The following is a 21,622-nucleotide window of genomic DNA, read 5'->3' as shown; positions in this document are numbered from 1 at the left end:
CATGTGTATACAGTTGAAGTCGGAAGTTGACGTACACTTAGGTTGTAGTTATTAAAACTCATTTTTCAACCACTACACAAATTTATTGTTAACAAACTATAGTTTGAGTCGGTTAGGACATCTACTTCGTGCATGACACAAGTAATTGTTCCAACAATTGTTTACAGACAGATTATTTCACGTATAATTCACTGTATCACAATTCCAGTGGGTCAGAAGTTTACATACATTAAGTTGACTGTGTCTTTAAAAAGCTTGGAAAATTCCAGAAAAGGATGTCATGGCTTTAGAAGCTTCTGGTAGGCTAATTGACATAATTTGAGTCAATTGGAGGTGTACCTGTGGATGTATTTCAAGGCCTACCTTCAAACTCAGTGCCTCTTTGCTTGATATCATGGGAAAATCAAAAGAACTCAGTCAAGACCTCAGAAAAAAATGGTAGACCTCCACACGTCTGGTTCATCCTTGGGAGCAATTTCCAAACGCCTGAAGGTACCACGTTCATCTGTACCATGCAGCCGTCATACCACTCAGGAAGGAGATGCGTTCTGTCTTCTAGAGATTAACGTACTTTGGTGCGAAAAGTGCAAATCAATCCCAGAACAACAGCAAAGGACCTTGTGAAGATGCTGGAGGAAACAGGTACAAAAGTATCTACTGTATTTCCACAATAAAACAAGTCCTATATCGACATAACCTGAAAGGCCGCTCGGCAAGGAAGAAGCCACTGCTCCAGAACCACCAAATCCAGTCTACGGTTTGGAAATGCACATGGGGAAAAAGATTGCACGTTTTGGAGAAATGTCCTCTGGTCTAATGAAACAAAAATAGAACTGTTTGGCAATAATAACCACCGTTATGTTTGGGGTAAAAAAGGGGAGGCTTGCAAGCCGAGGAACACCATCCCAACCATGAAGCACGGGGGTGGCAGCATCATGTTGTGGGGGTGCTTTGCTGCAGGAGGGACTGGTGCACTTCACAAAATAGATGGCATCATGAGGAAGGAAATGTATGTGTATATATTGAAGCAACATCTCAAGACATCAGTTAGGAAGTTAAAGCTTGGTCGCAAATGGGTCTTCCAAATGGACAATGACCACAAGCATACTTCCAAAGTGGAGTGGCCATCACAAAGCCCTGACCTCAATCCTATAGAAAATGTGTGGACAGAACTGAAAAAGCAAGGAGGCCTACAAACCTGACTCAGTTACACCAGCTCTGTCAGAAGGAATGGGCCAAAATTCACCCAACTTATTGTGGGAAGCTTGTGGAAGGCTACCCAAAACGTTTGACCCAAGTTAAACAATGTAAAGGCAATGCTACCAAATACTAATTGAGTGTATGTAAACTTCTGACCCATTGTGAGTGTGATGAAAGAAATAAAAGCTGAAATAAATAGTTTTCTCTACTATTATTCTGACATTTCACATTCTGAAAATAAAGTGGTGATCCTAACTGACCAAAGACTGACCATTTTTACTAGGATTAAATGTCAGGAATTGTGAAAAACTGAGTTTAAATGTATTCGGCTAAGGTGTATGTAAACCTTCGACTGTATATACTGAGATCATGTGATAGATCATGTGGCACTTAGATTGCACACAGGTGGACTTTATTTAGCTAATTATGTTACTTCTGAAGGTAATTGGTTGCACCAAATCTTATTTAGAGGCTTCATAGCAAAGGGGGTGAATACATATGCATGCACCTTTTTGAATTCTTTAGAATTTTTTGAAAAAAGTTATTTTTTTCATTTCACTTCACCAATTTGCACTCTTTTGTGTATGTCCATTACATTAAATCCAAATAAAAATCTATTTAAATTCCAGGTTGTAATGCAACAAAATAGGAAAAACGCCAAGGGGGATGAATGTTTTTGCAAGGCCACTGTACAAGTCGGTGTCAGAGGAAGGCCAAAAAAGTCTCAGGCTCCAGTCACCCAAGTCATAGACTTGAAGTCTAGGTCAAAAGGTTTCCTTAACAGCTTCTACCCCCAAGCCATAAGACTGCTCAACAATAATCAAATGGCCACCTGGACTATTTACATTGACCCCACCTTTGTCCTTTGTTTTTACACTGCTGCTGCTACTAGTCACTTTAACCCTACCTACATGTACAAATTAGCTCGACTCACCTGTACCCCGGTACCCCCTGTATATAGCCTCGTTATTGTTATGTAATCTTATTATGATACTTTTTATTACATTTTTTACTTTAGTTTATTTATCAAATATTTTCTGAACTCTATTTCTTGAACTGCATTGTTGGTTAAGGGCTTGTAAGAACACCTGTTGTATTCGGAGCATGTGACAAATACAATTTGATTTGATCCCCCGATTAGGAGTTAGGAATTAAAGAACCATTTCTGCACTCATTTGGCTTGAAAATTAGATCAACAGTGGTGCAGTGTAGAAGTGTAAAGCACCAGAGGCTCCGTGGGGTCTGACATCTCCCCAGAGCTCCTCTCTACCATTTGAGCCAATCAAGAGAGCTCACTCTCCAGGAACACTCTCCTCCTTCCTCCCTCTCTTCTCTTCTCCTCCCTCCCTCCCTTTCTCTCTCTCTCATCCTCCCTCCCTCCCCCTCTCTCTCCTCCTATCCCGCTCTCTCTCCTCCTTCATCCCTCCCTCTCTTTCTCCCCTCCCTCCCTCCCTCCCTCCCTCCCCTCCCTCCCTCCCTCCCTCCCTCCTATCCTGCTCTCTCTCTCCTCCTGTCCCGCTCTCTCTCTCCTCTCCCTCTCTCCTATCTAGCTCTCTCTTTCTCTCCTATCCTGCTCTCTCTCCACTCCTCCCTCCCCACTCTCTCTCCTCCTCTCTCCTCCTATCCCTCTCTCTCTCCGTATCTCTCCCTCTCTCTGCAGCATTAAGATGGATGTGTGCTGCGTTTCGTCAGCTTATTTGAATCGAAGCTGCAGACGTCCAATTTTTATCACCTACGAGGTGGAGATTCAGAGCAGACCTGAAAATATGAAAAGTACATTTATGCTCCATTCCAGTATATTCCCATCTGCCTGGAATGCCGGCAATATTAGAAAGCGCAGCAAATTTTCGGCTGTATTTTCTGACCAAGCTTTTTGAATCCGGACCATCTGCGAGCCATTAAATTATGTGAAATCAGGGGTATTTTTGAGATACATGCAGAGTTGAAAACTGTTAATAAATCTTTGCAGGGGCATTACAGTTGGGAGCCCTGGTTATATAAATATGAGTGTGTTTCGTCAAGGTGATTTCAGCTTGTCTGTGGAAATTGCCCTGCTCACATAACCATGAGGTGGAATGGGCAGAATTAAGGTTGAATCAGGAAAGGGATTAAATAACTTGATGGTACTTTTCCAATCAACTTTTCATCACATCACATAAGTGTCCCTTAGCTTTCCACCGCTCAAGTTTCCTGAATGTATTACTTGTGCTATCATTGCTACATCCCTACACATCTTATTACATCTTTAAATTATACATATGGAATGGCTTGGTTGCTACAATTTTTTTCCGCTTCTCTGTCTTTGAAGAGGGCTCGTGGATGTGATTTGACATGGAGAATGTAAAAATGACAAATAAGACAAGTAAAGTGATAAGTTACCTTTGAGAATCCATGTTATGGTGAATAACAAACAGGATGTTTGTGCCTGGTGCTCTGGCTTTCTCTGCCTGCAGATGGAGATGTTGCCCTGGAGGTGGTCTCATCTGCAGCCTGTGTTTTAAGGCACAGCTCTGCTCTGCTCTAATATTGGCTTCTCTCTGGCATTTGCCTAATAGTTTGATTATGCAGGTGTAGAACATGTTATAAGATGATTCATATGTATGGATGTTTTATGTTGTTGTGTTTTGGTAGTATTTCACAAACCTGATTATCCTCTAGTTTAAACCTTGTAACACAGTCATGACAGGCTGAACAACAGTATTGTTAATATACATCACATACTGGATGTTTTTGTATGTCATATTCTCTTGTTTTAGACATTTTATACCCCCCCCCCAAAGCAATTATTATCGGAAATTGTATTTGTGATGTACCTTTTCCCCCACAAATGTTCAGCTTAATTACACAACATCATGCTAAGAATTTACTAACAAGCTAAGAAATCATTGTTGAAATTAGAATCCAGAAACATTTAGTGCTTTCCTGGAGAAACCCAGTGCAGGTGAAGAGCTAGTCAGTGGTGTGGTGTATGAAACCATCCATAAATATGAGAAATGGTTAAGGATGGAGAATGGGGTGCAGAGGCGGGAGATGAGATAGCGGCTGTGAGGATGGCCCCCCTCCTTGCACCGTCCGTCAGAGGGAACCAAGTGGCCATTTTGTGGCGAGTGCGTTGTTGCGATGGTTAACACCCTTCTGCAGTACAGCCACCTGCTTCTCACCATCTCTAATTCTCTCTCTCTCTTTCCCCCTGTCCCTCGTTCGTCTCGCTCACTCGACTATGAAGACACTTCATCTTCCCTGACAGTCTGGCCACTGCTGCCTGTTCTGATGCGTTCAGCATGCCTTCATTGCGTCATAAATAAATCAGAGGAATTACTTTTTCTTTCTCGGTCTCTCTCTCTCTCTTCCGCTCCCGCTATCCGAGGTAGAACGAGTGGAGGGAGAGAAAGGGAAATGGTGTACGGGTGGGTTTCCTGTGTGCTCCTCTTCGGAGAGTCTTTTTCACTTCTCTGTGTGGGATCATCACCCTCCCCTCACCATTTACATTTATTTCAAAGGAAATACATTATTTTTGCTCTTTAATGGTATTCAGTTTCTTGTTATGACATTATCTGGTGTCATTTTAATTTAAATGTCATGGATATGAGTGATTTTCCTAATTAATTAATGTGCACGGGGGATAAAAACAACAACGGGAAGAAAGGAAACAAAGCAGTGGTGTTTTTATTTTTTGGGGGTTGCGGTGTGACATGCATTGTTATTAGAGCTGGAACCGAAGCCACACACACACACACACACGCACACACTGTATTGTGGGGCTGCAGATTGCAGAGGGAGCTGGCGGGCGGGGTGGGAGGAGGGGGGAAGGTGGATATGGAGAAAGATTGTCAAGAAACACCTCTCCTTCCCTCTGCCTCCCCCTCCCAGCCCCCAGTACCCCCACCCCTTCCTGTAATCTCCACTCCTCCACGGGTAGTCTCAAACCTTGTGTTCGTCCACCACCATCCAATTACCTGGCAACCCTGCCCTTATCCCCGGCGCAGGCGTGATGCTGCTGCATGATGGGGTTTTTGTATATTGAATTCCATCTCCTGGTGAGATAAAGGGTGTAGGAACAGGGCTCTGCCGCTGCGCCAGATAAGTGTTTCTCACAAACCGCTCCTCGCCGCTTCTTCTGACACTGATTGTGGAGAAAAGAGACATTGGGGGTGGCAGGGGAGAAAAGGCAAGGGGATGGGGTTGGTGCGGAGTGATGGGACCCAATTTAATTATGATTTGTTCCTTGTTTTTAATTTGCCATAGAGCAGGACACAGCGAGGCAGATTGGTCCAGTCTGTTACATCTAGCAGCTTGTTAGTTGTTGTGTGTTTGTGTGCTTGTAAGTATGCATCCTGACATGTTAACATATTACTCATGTATCAGATTAATGTTCCCTCACTCATTGTAGCCTTACCCAGAACCCCATTGTGCATCCTGCAGAGTCTGTTTTATTTTCATCTCAGACGCTTGTCCAATCTGCTGAAATGACAGTTAGTGGATGAGCAGCTCTGTGGAAGATCAGATTTTATTCAGGATCATCTCTTCTCTCTCAGTCCTATACGTAACCTGTCCTGAGGAGAGTCTCCATGGCCAGATCTGCAACGCCCCATCCGTCTCTGTCTGGGCCTCTGTGGGGAACCACACCACACAGCATAACCAGGCCACCCATTGGCTGTCCCAGGGAAGGATTTAAGTGATGGACCACTGTTCATACATCAAACTCGCAATGCGTTTGACAGTGCGGGACAGAAATATTGAAAATAATGACCACAGCAATATGTATCAAAGGTTAAAAATGGAGGGGTGCTGGTGAACTCTGTGGCTGATTTGTTGAGCCTCCTTAGGAAGGGCTGAACCTGACAACTCTCTATACTGATCCACCCATCCCTGCTCCATGCTTCCAATTAGCCACAATGAGTGATACTCAACTGCTTGGAAACTAATATGCTCCAATTGAATTTCCCTGTGTCAGAGGGCAGTCTGTCCCGTATGGTCCCCTCCCACACAGCTGTGCCACCCACCCCAACTCAACCTGCTCCGAGCCAGCTGGGACCTCAGATGTCAAGTGTGAAAGGTGAAAGGTCAAGTTCAACCTGCATGGCTGTTGGTCGTGCCAACAGCCAGACAGACACTGGGGTCCAGCGGAGAGAGGGGAGTCAACAGCCTCACTACACACAACTGACTGCTGGGACTGATATAGTTAGTTCAGCATGCCCAGTCTTCAGTGTGTGTGTGTGTGAGAGTCCAAGTTTCAATGCATTATGTAAATTCCTCTTGCCTGCATGTTTGAAACCCACATTTTTAGTTCGACCCTCCAGGTGGTGTGTTGTTATGTCAATCTGCTTATGCACAAACATATGTGCGTACACACACACATGCACACATGGCTAGCACACATGTAGGCCCATACGCAGCATGAGTTGGTCCACACCTGGAACAGATAAAAGGCCTTTCATGTTTCAGGGGCTATCTGGAGGTCAGCGTACGCTGGTGTTGAGAGACAGTTTTACAAGGCGTGAGCAGAGCAGGGGAAGAAATGAAATGAAACCGTATATAGCCAGGTGCCACGGAGAAACAGAGACTTTTATTAGTCAACCAACCCTGATTCTTCCCCTCACTGACTCTTTCCCCTTGACATCATGTCTTACCAGCCTATTGTAGCTTCTTGTACTTGAAGAGCAGGGTAAAATAACCTACTGTTTTTCATGTAATTTCGTTTACAGTAAATATCCTAGCTCTGCACTCTTGTCAAGTTGTATGTTCTGTCTTGTTTCAGGCATGTATCACATGTTAAGAGGAGACAGTCTTCCTCTCTACCGTATGAACCTCTATCCTTGGGGCTTTTGCCTCTCAGTAACTCTGACATGACACACGCTATTGTAAACAGCACTGCATCAGAGCCAGGATCAAACACACACACACACATTTATTTTACTATCCTTGTGGGGACCAAACAATTGATTCCCATTAAAAATCCTATTTTTCCTAAACCTATGACCTAAGCCTTAACCTAACCCTAATCCTAAACTTAATCCCAAACCCCTAAAATGAATTTCTAAACCTAACCCCTGACACCAATTGTAACCTTAACCCTAACTGTAATCCTAAACCTAACCCCTGACACTAATTCTAACCCTAACTGTAAACCTAATCCCTGACACTAATTCTAACCCTAACCCTAACTGTAAACCTAATCCCTGACACTAATTCTAACCCTAACTGTAATCCTAAACCTAACCCCTGACACTAATTCTAACCCTAACTGTAAACATAACCCCTGACACTAATTCTAACCCTAAACCTAACTGTAAACCTAACCCCTGACACTAATTCTAACCCTAACCCCAACTGTAACCCTAAACCGAACCCTTGACACTAATTCTAACCCTAAACCTAACTGTAAACCTAACCCCTGACACTCATTCTAACCCTAAACCTAACTGTAACTGTAACCCTAAACCTAACCCCTGACACTCATTCTAACCCTAACCCTAACTGTAACCCTTGACACTCATTCTAACCCTAAACCTAACTGTAAACCTAACCCCTGACACTCATTCTAACTAACCCTAAACCTAACTGTAAACCTAACCCTTGACACTCATTCTAACCCTAAACCTAACTGTAAACCTAACCCCTGACACTAATTCTAACCCTAAACCTAACTGTAAACCTAACCCCTGACACTAATTCTAATTCTAACCCTAAACCTAACTGTAAACCTAAACCTAACCCTTGACACTCATTCTAACTCTAACCCTAAACCTCTAAACCTAACACACACACACACACACACACACACACACACACACACACACACACACGTTAACGGTAAATTATCACCATTACTCTTAGTGCTGTATAGAAACACATGGATATGGTCACTCCCAAACAAACACATGGATATGGTCACTCCCAAACAAACACATGGATATGGTCACTCCCAAACAAACACATGGATATGGTCACTCCCAAACAAACACATGGATATGGTCACTCCCAAACAAACACATGGATATGGTCACTCCCAAACAAACACATGGATATGGTCACTCCCAAACAAACACATGGATATGGTCACTCCCAAACAAACACATGGATATGGTCACTCCCAAACAAACACATGGATATGGTCACTCCCAAACAAACACATGGATATAGTCACTCCCAAACAAACACATGGATATGGTCACTCCCAAACAAACACATGGATATGGTCACTCCCAAACAAACACATGGATATGGTCACTCCCAAACAAACACATGGATATGGTCACTCCCAAACAAACACATGGATATGGTCACTCCCAAACAAACACATGGATATGGTCACTCCCAAACAAACACATGGATATGGTCACTCCCAAACAAACACATGGATATGGTCACTCCCAAACAAACACATGGATATGGTCACTCCCAAACAAACACATGGATATGGTCACTCCCAAACAAACACATGGATATGGTCACTCCCAAACAAACACATGGATATGGTCACTCCCAAACAAACACATGGATATGGTCACTCCCAAACAAACACATGGATATGGTCACTCCCATACAAACACATGGATATAGTCACTCCCAAACAAACACATGGATATGGTCACTCCCAAACAAACACATGGATATGGTCACTCCCATACAAACACATGGATATAGTCACTCCCAAACAAACACATGGATATGGTCACTCCCAAACAAACACATGGATATGGTCACTCCCAAACAAACACATGGATATGGTCACTCCCAAACAAACACATGGATATAGTCACTCCCAAACAAACACATGGATATGGTCACTCCCAAACAAACACATGGATATGGTCACCCCAAACAAACACATGGATATGGTCACTCCCAAACAAACACATGGATATGGTCACTCCCAAACAAACACATGGATATGGTCACTCCCAAACAAACACATGGATATGGTCACTCCCAAACAAACACATGGATATGGTCACTCCCAAACAAACACATGGATATGGTCACTCCCAAACAAACACATGGATATGGTCACTCCCAAACAAACACATGGATATGGTCACTCCCATACAAACACATGGATATGGTCACTCCCAAACAAACACATGGATATGGTCACTCCCAAACAAACACATGGATATAGTCACTCCCAAACAAATACATGGATATGGTCACTCCCAAACAAACACATGGATATGGTCACCCCCAAACAAACACATGGATATGGTCACTCCCAAACAAACACATGGATATGGTCACTCCCAAACAAACACATGGATATGGTCACTCCCATACAAACACATGGATATGGTCACTCCCATACAAACACATGGATATGGTCACTCCCAAACAAACACATGGATATGGTCACTCCCATACAAACACATGGATATGGTCACTCCCAAACAAACACATGGATATGGTCACTCCCAAACAAACACATGGATATGGTCACTCCCAAACAAACACATGGATATAGTCACTCCCAAACAAACACATGGATATGGTCACTCCCAAACAAACACATGGATATAGTCACTCCCAAACAAACACATGGATATGGTCACTCCCAAACAAACACATGGATATGGTCACTCCCATACAAACACATGGATATGGTCACCCCCAAACAAACACATGGATATGGTCACTCCCATACAAACACATGGAAATGGTCACTCCCAAACAAACACATGGATATGGTCACTCCCAAACAAACACATGGATATGGTCACTCCCATACAAACACATGGATATGGTCACTCCCAAACAAACACATGGATATGGTCACTCCCAAACAAACACATGGATATGGTCACTCCCAAACAAACACATGGATATGGTCACTCCCAAACAAACACATGGATATGGTCACTCCCAAACAAACACATGGATATGGTCACTCCCAAACAAACACATGGATATGGTCACTCCCAAACAAACACATGGATATGGTCACTCCCATACAAACACATGGATATGGTCACTCCCAAACAAACACATGGATATGGTCACTCCCATACAAACACATGGATATGGTCACTCCCAAACAAACACATGGATATGGTCACTCCCATACAAACACATGGATATAGTCACTCCCAAACAAACACATGGATATGGTCACTCCCAAACAAACATATGGATATGGTCACTCCCAAACAAACACATGGATATGGTCACTCCCATACAAACACATGGATATGGTCACTCCCATACAAACACATGGATATGGATGTTGTGAGGATTGATGTCAATGGATCAGACCCCAGCAGGTTCTAGTCTGCACACAGTTGGACATTCTGATATATGCTCCTGCGTGAGAGATAAGCTTATAAAAATGCTGGAATACTCAATGATGAAGAGAATCCAAAGAGATGGTTTGATTCCTGTATGACTATATAACTTAATCCTGTCCTTATGATATTCACTTTTCCCTATAAAGCCCTCACACACTTTATGACACCTGCATCCTTGGCCCATGCTGTGTACGTTCTCTTCCAGGTGAGATCTGTTGCCAAGCTGTGGGTCAGATACAGTGAGGAATTTAGTTGCATCATGAAATGGTCTCAATGGATCTGTTATTTGACTGTAATTCCACAGTGATGGGGGAGTCACTTTTTGTTCCTGGGAAACCTTGATATACTGTGTTTGTCTGCTGCTATGTGTTTGTGTGTGTGTGTCTGTACTCTATACTGCAAGTGTGTGCATGCACTCTGTGTGTATGTGTACTGTAACGGGGTGTGTGTAAGTGCGTGGCCGGACTAGATTGAGCTCCACATTAGCTCCAGTTTCTCGGCCGACGGAGGATCCGTGACGCCCGTGTCCCTGTAAAGTTTCCAGTGCAGGTGTAATTCCCTGTAAAATGCCCTATAATTTACTGCCCTTTGGGAGCACACTGTCTCTGGGCGTGAAAATCAATAGGCTGGTGGAGAGGGATTCGGCACGGCCTCTCAGCTCAGCCACAGTAAGGCAGCAGTTAGGGTAATTCTGTAATGGCAGGGGATGCGGTCTGGGATATCTAACGCTCTATCTGAAGCAGATAAATGTTTTACAACACCATCGTTTAACCCTTCCTTCCCACTCCAAACTGTCCCCACCCCCCACCCTCTCGAAAAGGATCTTTCCAGAAACCTCCCCGGAGTGCGGCCCAGACTGGAGGAGGGGGAGACTGGGTTCACCCTCCCAGATACTCCCCTCACCTCCATGGATGTGCATTCAGACTCTTAATGCTCAATAACCTTGCTGAAGTAGCCTGGGGCATCTTAGCGTATAGCTAATGTTCAAAACCCCCCAGTTGTTTCAAAGGGAAGTCATGCAGAAAACATGCATAGAATCTAACAAGACACTGCATGTATAATGTAGTATATGAAGCACAATATAGGTCCATGAATAATAAAGCCGTAATGCAGAGCTCCTATAAGTGTGCAGAGTAGATAATGCTATGATAAACCAATGGAGTGGATTACCAAGAACAAGTAGGAACTAACAAGGAAGTAAAGGGATGAAAGAAGATAACTATACATTTGGTGCTGTGAGAAATGTGAATGTGTCAGAATGCGGTGCCATTGCTTTTACCCTGCTGCTAATGATTTGACCAATAAAGCATTCCTCAGCATGAGAAGTCTCAGTGGAGGGAGGGAGGGAGGGAGGGAGGGAGGGAGGGGAGAAGCAGACTGGTCGTGCAGTGCTGGAGGGGATCCCTGGCAGGGCTTACAGCGCAATCTGGGTGACGTTTCTCAGCTTTCAGCAGGGAGACGAAGACAACGGGAGATCTCATTGTGCCTGCCTGGATTGGCACCAACAGCAATCACTTGTTTCTGATTTATTAGATAGCCGAGGAAATTCATTTTGTTCCCAAAATGCACGGTCGGAAATTAGATGGAGAAATTGTGTGAAAGAATCTGTGATTGTTTTCCCCCCACCGTCCCTCCGGAGGTGCTGATAACCGCTGATCTCGTCGACACCATAAATGAAAAACGTATTTTTATTCAGAGACAGAAAAAAGCTGGGCGCTCCAGCAAAGCTGTAATTAACTTTGCTATCTCCCCAATCCTCGATGCCGTCTTAACCACCTATTAACATTCCCCCAAGACCTTGGCCCTCAGCCCTGGGACCTCAGGAAGTGGCTGTCCTGCTCTCTGCTTCCTGTCCCCAAGTCCAGATCCCAGAGTGGTTAGCACAGATAGCACAGATAGCCAGACCTGGCTGTCCACTTAGCTCTGTCACTTGCCCAATCAACATGGGAACCCACCACACTCAGCCACACTCTGTGCTTATGACAGCTAACTGCTAATCCTTAACTCATTGCAATGTTGGGTAGATGTTGAGGTACATTATCATATGTAATACTGTTATCGTGGTAAATATGATTATATCTTCATTTTTTGTTTTGGACAACACATCAAGCGCAGGAAACCTGAGTGTTGCATCATCTGATATTGCACCACAGAGATTCATCAGACTTATTATTTAGTCGACCAGGCTTGCACACACATTCTCTGATGGCTGCCGTGCGCAAGCTTTGCACCGGTCTTCTTGGAGACATGCTAATGCTGTAACGTGTTACTCACCATGCATGTCTGATTTCCTCTTTCCTACCACCCACCCCAGCCTCCACCTGTTTGGACTCTGCTTTCGTTCAGTCAGGGGGATTGGTATAGCATACCATCTCTGTTGTTATAGCTCACATGAGTGGAGCCTAACACTAAAACTAATGCACTGCATGTATTGTCATCTTCTAATAAATGGTTAAATTAATATGTGGCGTTTCCTGTCTGAACCATAGCTTCATCACGAGTTTGTCCCAATGGGCATAGATTGCCTTTAACTACCTGGCTGAACCAGCTCGTCACCGAGTCCATAGTTGATACCACAGTTAGCTACTGACACCTAGCATTGTTGCTAACAGGTGCTACTGTGTCTCAGGGAGCAATGAATTCTTGTGAAGTGAAAATGAATGCTCACCCCACCACACGGTCTCTACTTGTGGGCCTGCAATAGTAATAGTCCATTATCTGTTTCAAACCATATACTCTTTTCCCTCCATATAAGGTATGCATGAATGACTTGGAATTCTAAACACGTCTCACTTGACACATTGTTTTATTTAGTTTTTGGGGTGTAATTTATGGTCCTAATTCCTCTCCCACATTGTGAGTTTCTGCAGTCTAAGTTCTCCTTCTGTGTAGAGCTCTTTTTATATGAGACTGCATCAGTTGCTGAGGTTTATTAATCTTGAACTTGGGGCGCAACTTGGCTGAAGCCAGTTGCGCACATGTGCAATTAAGTGATTCCATTATGTAGAGAGAGGTTTGAATGGGGTTGTTTGTGTTCAAGTGTTTATATCGGTTAGTGTGTAGGTTATGTGCTGTAGTACAACCTTGATGACACCCCTGTGTGTTTTGTTGCCTTGGCCAGAGGGTGAAAAGTATGAAGGGACGACAGTGCTGTATTTCTTCTCTGCTCAGTTTCTCATAGGCAGGGAGGCAGCCACTGGAATAGAATTGCAGTCTTACCTCATTGGTCAGCTGATCACCTTCATATTGCCGCCCGTCTACTTCAGTGCTCTGCAAGGTTGTGTGATTGAATTTAAATAAGCAAATGGTACAATGAGGGTTTTTATGGATTCCACGGCTCTGTTAACTCATTCACACACACACACGCGCACGCATACAAGAACACACACACACACACACACACACACACACACACACACACATATTAACACACAAACACACAACAGATGTGTGTTTTTACTCTGCATGCTCTGACACCCACACATGCAACCCCACACTACTAACAATTCACACACAAACACCCTCATCCAGCTCCTATCCATTATTTTATTGTTTTGTTCACCTTCTCTCCATTTTCTCCCCCATCAAGGCTGTTCCTCCATTTACTCCCCCATCAAGGCTGTTCCTCCATTTTCTCCCCCATCAAGGCTGTTCCTCCATTTACTCCCCCATCAAGGCTGTTCCTCCATTTACTCCCCCATCAAGGCTGTTCCTCCATTTTCTCCCCCATCAAGGCTGTTCCTCCATTTTCTCCCCCATCAAGGCTGTTCCTCCATTTACTCCCCCATCAAGGCTGTTCCTCCATTTTCTCCCCCATCAAGGCTGTTCCTCTATTTTCTCCCCCATCAAGGCTGTTCCTCTATTTTCTCCCCCATCAAGGCTGTTCCTCCATTTACTCCCCCATCAAGTCTGTTCCTCCATTTTCTCCCCCATCAAGGCTGTTCCTCTATTTTCTCCCCCATCAAGGCTGTTCCTCCATTTTCTCCCCCATCAAGGCTGTTCCTCTATTTTCTCCCCCATCAAGGCTGTTCCTCCATTTTCTCCCCCATCAAGGCTGTTCCTCCATTTTCTCCCCATCAAGGCTGTTCCTCCATTTTCTCCCCCATCAAGGCTGTTCCTCCATTTTCTCCCCCATCAAGGCTGTTCTTCCATTTTCTCCCCCATCAAGGCTGTTCCTCCATTTTCTCCCCCATCAAGGCTGTTCCTCCATTTTCTCCCCTATCAAGGCTGTTCCTCCATTTACTCCCCCATCAAGGCTGTTCCTCCATTTACTCCCCCATCAAGTCTGTTCCTCCATTTACTCCCCCATCAAGGCTGTTCCTCCATTTACTCCCCCATCAAGGCTGTTCCTCCATTTTCTCAGAATAGAATGCAAATTGGTAGAAACACTGATCAGAACTTATTACAAAATGGAGCCTTGCTTGGAGAAAGAACGAGTGCGTAAGTATGAGAGAGACTGGGTGAACTGGGGGGAGCCTGCAGGAGGGGAATGTCGCTCTGTGGCGGGGATGGGAAAATAAAATGTATTTTTTCATGGGGTGCGTGGGGGGGGGGGGGTAAATGGTGCCTCGCTGTATTTTATTTTTATGTACGGAAGGAGGGAGATGGAAATTCCTTATGAATAGGTTTGCCCCATGCAGTTCCATTCTATCCTGCCCGTGTCTGTCTGTCAGTCTGTCTGCGTTTTAACCCTCCCTCTTTCTCCACGCCTCTTGCTCCTCTTTTCATCTGTGGAACCCCAAGGTTATGGTGCACCTGGACATCTAATCAAAAAGCCTAAGTTAAGGTAAAGAGCGAGCGCTGAAGTTCCCCTCATCCCCACATCGAAAGCCGTTGGTCCCGATGCCATTATACACTCAAGCCTTGGTCCAGTCTCCGTCTCACACCCCGTTGTGATAAATTAACATGACCTTCGGAAATAGAAAGGTTGAAATACTATGATTTTATTTTTTTAATGAATTCACTCTCTCCCGTCTTTGACTGTGCACGCGGAGCCAGGAACGCCTACTCTCTCCATGTCTAATATAAGTATGAATTTGAGTGTTTGAAATTGATTGAGGCAAAATGGAGGCCATGGCTACATATGTGAGCCATTATGGGCAATTGAGGCAGTTATGTCTCTTGTACCTTTGACCTAAAGGGATCATTTTCTGCACCTTGTCAGATGTAATAAAAAAGGAGCAGGTTCTTTTTGAATTCCGTCTCTGTGTTTCCTCTTTTAAGATTGTATTTTTTAAATAATTTGCTTTGCAAATAGGCTTCATAAACGTTTGAGAGGAAACGCTGGTCGCTCTGCTCACAGTCTGTCTTTTCTCAGCTCCTCTCAGCTACCAGAATTCACAGTGAGCAGGGAGTGGTGCATGTTGGGGGAAATCAATGCAAACAGCCATTCCTGTTCTACCATGCTAGAGACCAAGCGCACCATATCAACAAAAGCATGTAGTTATATATTTCATTTTATTTCAGTATTTTGTGTAATTCATGAATGAGTATGATAAAATGATTATATGCGTACCTGGAAATGAGTCAAATTAGATTTCAATCATTTAATTGATTTGGACTGCAGTAGCCTGAGTCTGAAAGTATTTGATTGCTTCTGATTACTTGTAAGACAAGGATTTTGAATAAATAAAATCAAAATATGGTTGTGTGTAACACAAAAAGTATGGATACATATGTAGATATCTCTTGAGATGAGAGAGAGGCCATGTCGCTGACCCCCCTCCTGTCCCCTCCCTGGTCCCCTGTTGATGCCACCTGGCAGTACCCCGTCTCGGCCAGTAGATGGTGGGCCCTGTTCAGGTTTCCCCGGCGTGGCACACTGAGCCTTTCTTGCTCACCCGTCACTTACGGCAGCGCTCTCGGGGAGGCCTCCCCAACCTGCCTCCCCCATCCTCTCCAACACCCTCCCTCCCTCCCCTCCTATCCCCTTCCAGGGGGCAGAGTCACAGAGGTGGCAGTTCTATCAAGCTGCCGGGGACTGCGCCGCTCAAATGAGCCAAATCAAAGAGAAAAGGGGGAGTGGGATAGGTAGTGCCATGAACCCCCTGCAGTGAACAGCCATTCTGCTGAATATGAAATGAATTGGTATGGCCTGACATGATAAGCCCAAGGATAACTCACTGCACAGTCGGCACATTTACCCCGATGCCATTCAGACGCCTCATTTCAGACATGAAAAAGCAACCCAACAAAAAAAACAACAAGAAAAACACAACAGCACCCAACCACTGCCCAACTGCCCTTGATGTGTGATTGGGTTGATTTTGAAAAAGGGGGACATGATTATGAAGGCATTGATTTTGTATAGCCCCCAAGAACACTTAATTTGGTGTGTGTGTGTGAGTCGTGCATTGGCACGATGACAACGTTTGTTTTGTTGTGTGTGAGCTCGTGCGGTGCCGTGTTGATCCGCCCGTTCTCTCCCACTGCTTCTGTGTCTGGCCACAGCCCCATTTGTGATGAGGGGCAGGCGGGTGATTTAGGCTGGGTAGCACCGCTGAGATATTTTGGATTCGGTGTCTGGTGTATTTGGCATAAATAAGAGAGTCCTCCTGTCTCATTTTCTCTCGCTCTGTGAGGTTCCCGGCCTCTTCTTCCCCTCCCATCTTCATTCCTTATTCTTCCTCCATCTCTTTCTGATTCCTCATCTCCTCTCACTGTTGCAGTCGCTATCCTTGTGCATCTCTCATCTTTCTTAGGCTGTCCCCTTGGGGCCCCTGCCGAGCTTGGTGTCAGGTCATTCCACCCTAAAAAAATATAATCATAAAAAAAGCCATTTTCTGTCCCCCCATATCTGGCTGCTTTAGTCTGTCACTCAGTCAGTGCAAACACACACACATATGCTCCACACACACACACACACACACACACACACACATAGACACGCACTGGGCATACAGTCCATTTCATGCACATAGAAGCAAGGATTCGTCCTTTTCTTAAAGCCAGAAAACAAGGAAGTGCATAGAACATGTTAAAAGCCGGGGGTATCATTTACAGTCGTAAATGCTCCTGGCATGGAAAGAGAGCCATTGAAATAGCTCATCCAAGGGAGGGAATGGGAAACATTGTTTATAATAATGTGTATAGTAATGCTTCAGTTTTATGTCTCCATGTTGTCCCCATCTGCACCATCTCTGTGCCCCAACTCAAGATTTACAATGATTCCACAATTCACGGAATACAACACGGGGGTAAAAAGACTCTGAAATCTGAAATCTTTTCTCTCTCCCTCTCTCTCTTGTGCATTTTGTGTTGTTCAGCTTCAGTGAGCTTAAAGAATTGCAGAGTGAACATGGCTTCACCCCAGGCCCTCAGCCTTTCTTGCCAGATGCTCTTTTGCTAGATGCCCACCTGAGAAGACGTCACATGCTTATCTTAAGGTAATGGCACCTTCTTCCACACCTCACACTGGCTTAGGAAGGAAGAATCATCTCTGATACTCCAACATGATCGTCTCTGCCTTTAGCTTCAACTGCTGTACCACACATGTACATATTAGAGTGATGTAGTTTGTATGAAAAACAAAGGATGTTCAGCTGTAAGACCATCTAATTTATTAAAACTTTGGTGATAATTACTGTTTTTTTTCAATGATTTAAAATTGAAACTGGGTTTAGGTTAATATTTTCTCAGACCCCAATAATAATAGTGTTTTGGTTTGTTGATTCCAAATTATTTTAGTTCTTTACAAGTACTCTGAAGAAATGAATGTGCAGTATGTTGTATTAGTTGAGGAATGTGTTGTATTGATTTGAATAGTTGAAACCTCTCCAGTCCAGAGCTTCTCAATGAAAAATATATATATATTTTTCTCTCCAGATAAATAGAGTGAAATACAATAGACATGTCCTTGCTTTCTCTCTCCTGGTAACCTGTGTGGTTCAGTATGTTTACCTGTACTCTGTCTTGCACCACAGTGACTTGACCTGGGGAAGGTAGTGCTAGACGGGTGTATTCTAACAAGGTGCCTGTGACCTCTCTGTGAGCTGTGGGACAGGCAGGGGGGCTCTACTCCTACTGCTGTGTACCTCTGTCACTGTCATCATCCATCTGGCCTTGGCTCTTCCTCTCTCCCAGCTCTCAGCGCCTGGGTTGTCAGTGTCCTGGGTTTTAACTTATGCTCTTTGTGCTGTTTGAATAGCTGTGGTTGTCCTGACCTAGGTGGAAACATGTTGGTTATGTCTCTGTGCCTCTGGACTGAGGTGTCTAATTCAGTAGCATCCTTTTGTAAAGACATTCCTATCAGGAAAGTTGTGGCCAACACACAGCAGGCTTTGGGACGTTGTTATTTTATGGAGCAGTGTGTGCTCAGGTGCTCATTATCAGCAAGGTTCCATTTAGAATAGCTGAGAAAAGGGGACATTGTCCTGCGTGTTGATCTCGGACGGTAAAGGCATTTATAAATGCTTTTGTGAGCGTCTTTTTCTAGCGGAGTGCCGGAGGTGTTTTTGCTATGTTTTTTTCTGGGAAAGCACAAAGAAAGCAATCTCTCCATAAAGCCACTCTAAAACGGAGTAAATGGACAAAAGGGTTTTGGGGGAATCTGTGGCGCAGCAGAATCTAACCTGCCCCTTCGCTCACCCTCTTCCAAACAAACAGTCCAGCCATCTCCTCCCCCTTCTCCCTCATCTCTCCCCTGGTGCCAGAGGAGCCCCTTTCCTCTCCAAATCCCCACCTCAGCCGGCCACAGCACAGGTGATGTGACGTGTGGCAGTTTTATTCCATTTCACATAGCAGTAAACCAGCCCAGCATTTACCACAAAGCATTATAGGCTAAAGTATTTTATTTAAACATGTTACTTACATCATAGGGTAAAGTATTTTATTTAAACATGTTACCTACATTATAGGCTAAAGTATTTTATTTAAACATGTTACTTACATCATAGGGTAAAGTATTTTATTTAAACATGTTACCTACATTATAGGCTAAAGTATTTTATTTAAACATGTTACTTACATCATAGGGTAAATTATTTTATTTAAACACCATAACTTACATTTTATCCCCGAGATCTATATAAAACAATTGTCATCGGAGCACAGGTGCTGAAATTATTGTTTCAATTAAATGTTTTGTTCTGAATAATTCAATTGAATAATTATTCACATGAATCGTATTGACATGAATATAAAATACAATGTTGACATTTGCTATATGAAAATTATCAGTCATAATATCCCAAATTCGAACATTTATTTAAAAATGTTTATATTAGTATTGTTCATTATCTAATTGTTCTAAAATAGTTTAGTAAATTAAACATAACACTGAAATGGTCAAATTTAATAGTACTACTTAAATTAATAGTTGTTTAGGTATGTGCAAGTGTTTCTGCTTGAACTTGCTATTCGAATAAACAAGTAAATATATTAACATGGTATTTTATATTCAAAGTTAATTATTGAATAAATTAATACATTCTATTTGGATTATTTGTTTTATGTTTCTATTTCTATAGAAATACGGATGGCTTGCTGATTCTGTACTCATGTACGGCTGTGTCTGGTATGAATCAGTTGAGCCCACTGAGGGAGCTGAAAGTGGAAAAGGCTGTTACGGTTAGGCGTTGGCCATAGTGCCAAAGTCTGAGCCCGATCGGACTAAATCTCTTGTGTCCCCAAACCACAGCCAACCGTGATGGAATCATTGCTCTGCTACACCAGCCGGTGCAAAGAATCCCCACAAGAATCTGTCAGACTCTGGAGAGAAGCGCTACATGTTATTCAGTCTCCCTGTAAATAGTACACTTATTTTAGCCTAGATTTAAACAAAATATAATATACATCTATGTTTTCACATGCTGAAATTAGTCATGTATTATTTATTTGTTATTTCATTGTTTGACAGAAGTACATTTCTGAAATCACTCTACCATCTTTATTATTTAAACATTTTTATTTTAGTCATGTAATTAATATGCATTTGACTAAATATACATTTGAGATATTGATATTTTCCACCATATCATTTGTATTTGAGGTTGAATTTTATTTGGATTGCCGGTATACAGTGTTAATGGTGGTTTTAGTGGCCGAGGGCAAGGCTTAGCCTGGTTGTTATTGTACTCCTCGGTCTTGGAGGGGGGGTTGAGGGTTAGAGGACATTGGGAGGGGATGACAGTTGTGATTATACATTTTTTATTCTCTCTCTCTCTCCATCTTGTGACATTTCTGTATTCTTCCTCTTCTGCCTTGTCTTTGAATAATAATAACAAAGAGAGGAGGGCCCATTGTTGTCATCCTCTCACCCTACCATTTCATCATCCTCTCACCCTACCATTTCATCATCCTCTCACCCTACCATTTCATCATCCTCTCACCCTACCATTTCATCATCCTCTCACCCTACCATTTCATCATCCTCTCACCCTACCATTTCATCATCCTCTCACCCTACCATTCCATCATCCTCTCACCCTACCATTTCATCATCCTCTCACCCTACCATTTCATCATCCTCTCACCCTACCATTTCATCATCCTCTCACCCTACCATTTCATCATCCTCTCACCCTACCATTTCATCATCCTCTCACCCTACCATTTCATCAGCTGCTTTGATAACCATGAATCTAGTCACTCATGTTTTTCATCAAGCCATGTTCACGGAGCGTGCTGTGCCTTCCTCCGCTGAGAGGCCTGGAGAGGAGATGGCCGGCCGCTGAGGCGAACACAATGGACAGAGAGACGCCCGGGACACACATACACCTCCTCTCTACCTGCACCCTAATGTACTGTACCATCTCATCTGCTGCCTCTATGAGATCAACCTGGGGGAGGAGGAACAACAAAAACAACAGGAACAACAACAACAACACATTTACCTCTGTTGTCTGTGTATTGAATTTGCCTCTGTTCTCAACTCAAACAACATTTACGGAGGAAAATAGAACCAACAGAAGAAAATCACACCTTGTGTAAACTAGACAAATGCCCAAATCACAATGGTTTTGCATGAATTAGAGTAGCCATCGATATTATAAAGGAGAATGATTTGTGTGACATGATGACTGGGTAGGAGAAATATTTTCTTGTGAACACTGGCCAAGAAGGCAGAGAACAAGAGGAGAGAATGTAGTGTAGCTTTTTCCTCCTGGTCGGCGGGCGGCTCAGATTGCAGGGGCCAGCTACAGCTC

General features: G+C 43.6%; 1 long non-coding RNA gene across 1 annotated transcript in view; it reads left to right on the top strand.

The window, feature by feature from the left end:
* The window catches only part of LOC135565533 (uncharacterized), a 56,134-nt gene extending 35,787 nt beyond the window's left edge, over positions 1-20,347 (top strand). Inside the window, exons 2-4 of the long non-coding RNA XR_010461646.1 lie at positions 17,744-17,863; positions 19,083-19,178; positions 19,946-20,347. This is a non-coding gene — a long non-coding RNA (uncharacterized LOC135565533). The remainder of the gene's footprint in view (positions 1-17,743; positions 17,864-19,082; positions 19,179-19,945) is intronic.
* Positions 20,348-21,622: the final 1,275 nt, after the last annotated feature.

This window comes from Oncorhynchus nerka, linkage group LG28 (genome assembly GCF_034236695.1).
Source record: "Oncorhynchus nerka isolate Pitt River linkage group LG28, Oner_Uvic_2.0, whole genome shotgun sequence".
In the NCBI taxonomy this organism is placed as follows: domain Eukaryota; kingdom Metazoa; phylum Chordata; class Actinopteri; order Salmoniformes; family Salmonidae; genus Oncorhynchus; species Oncorhynchus nerka.
The sequence above is the reverse complement of the archived record's forward strand: the minus strand, read 5'-3'. Positions and strand labels throughout refer to the sequence as shown.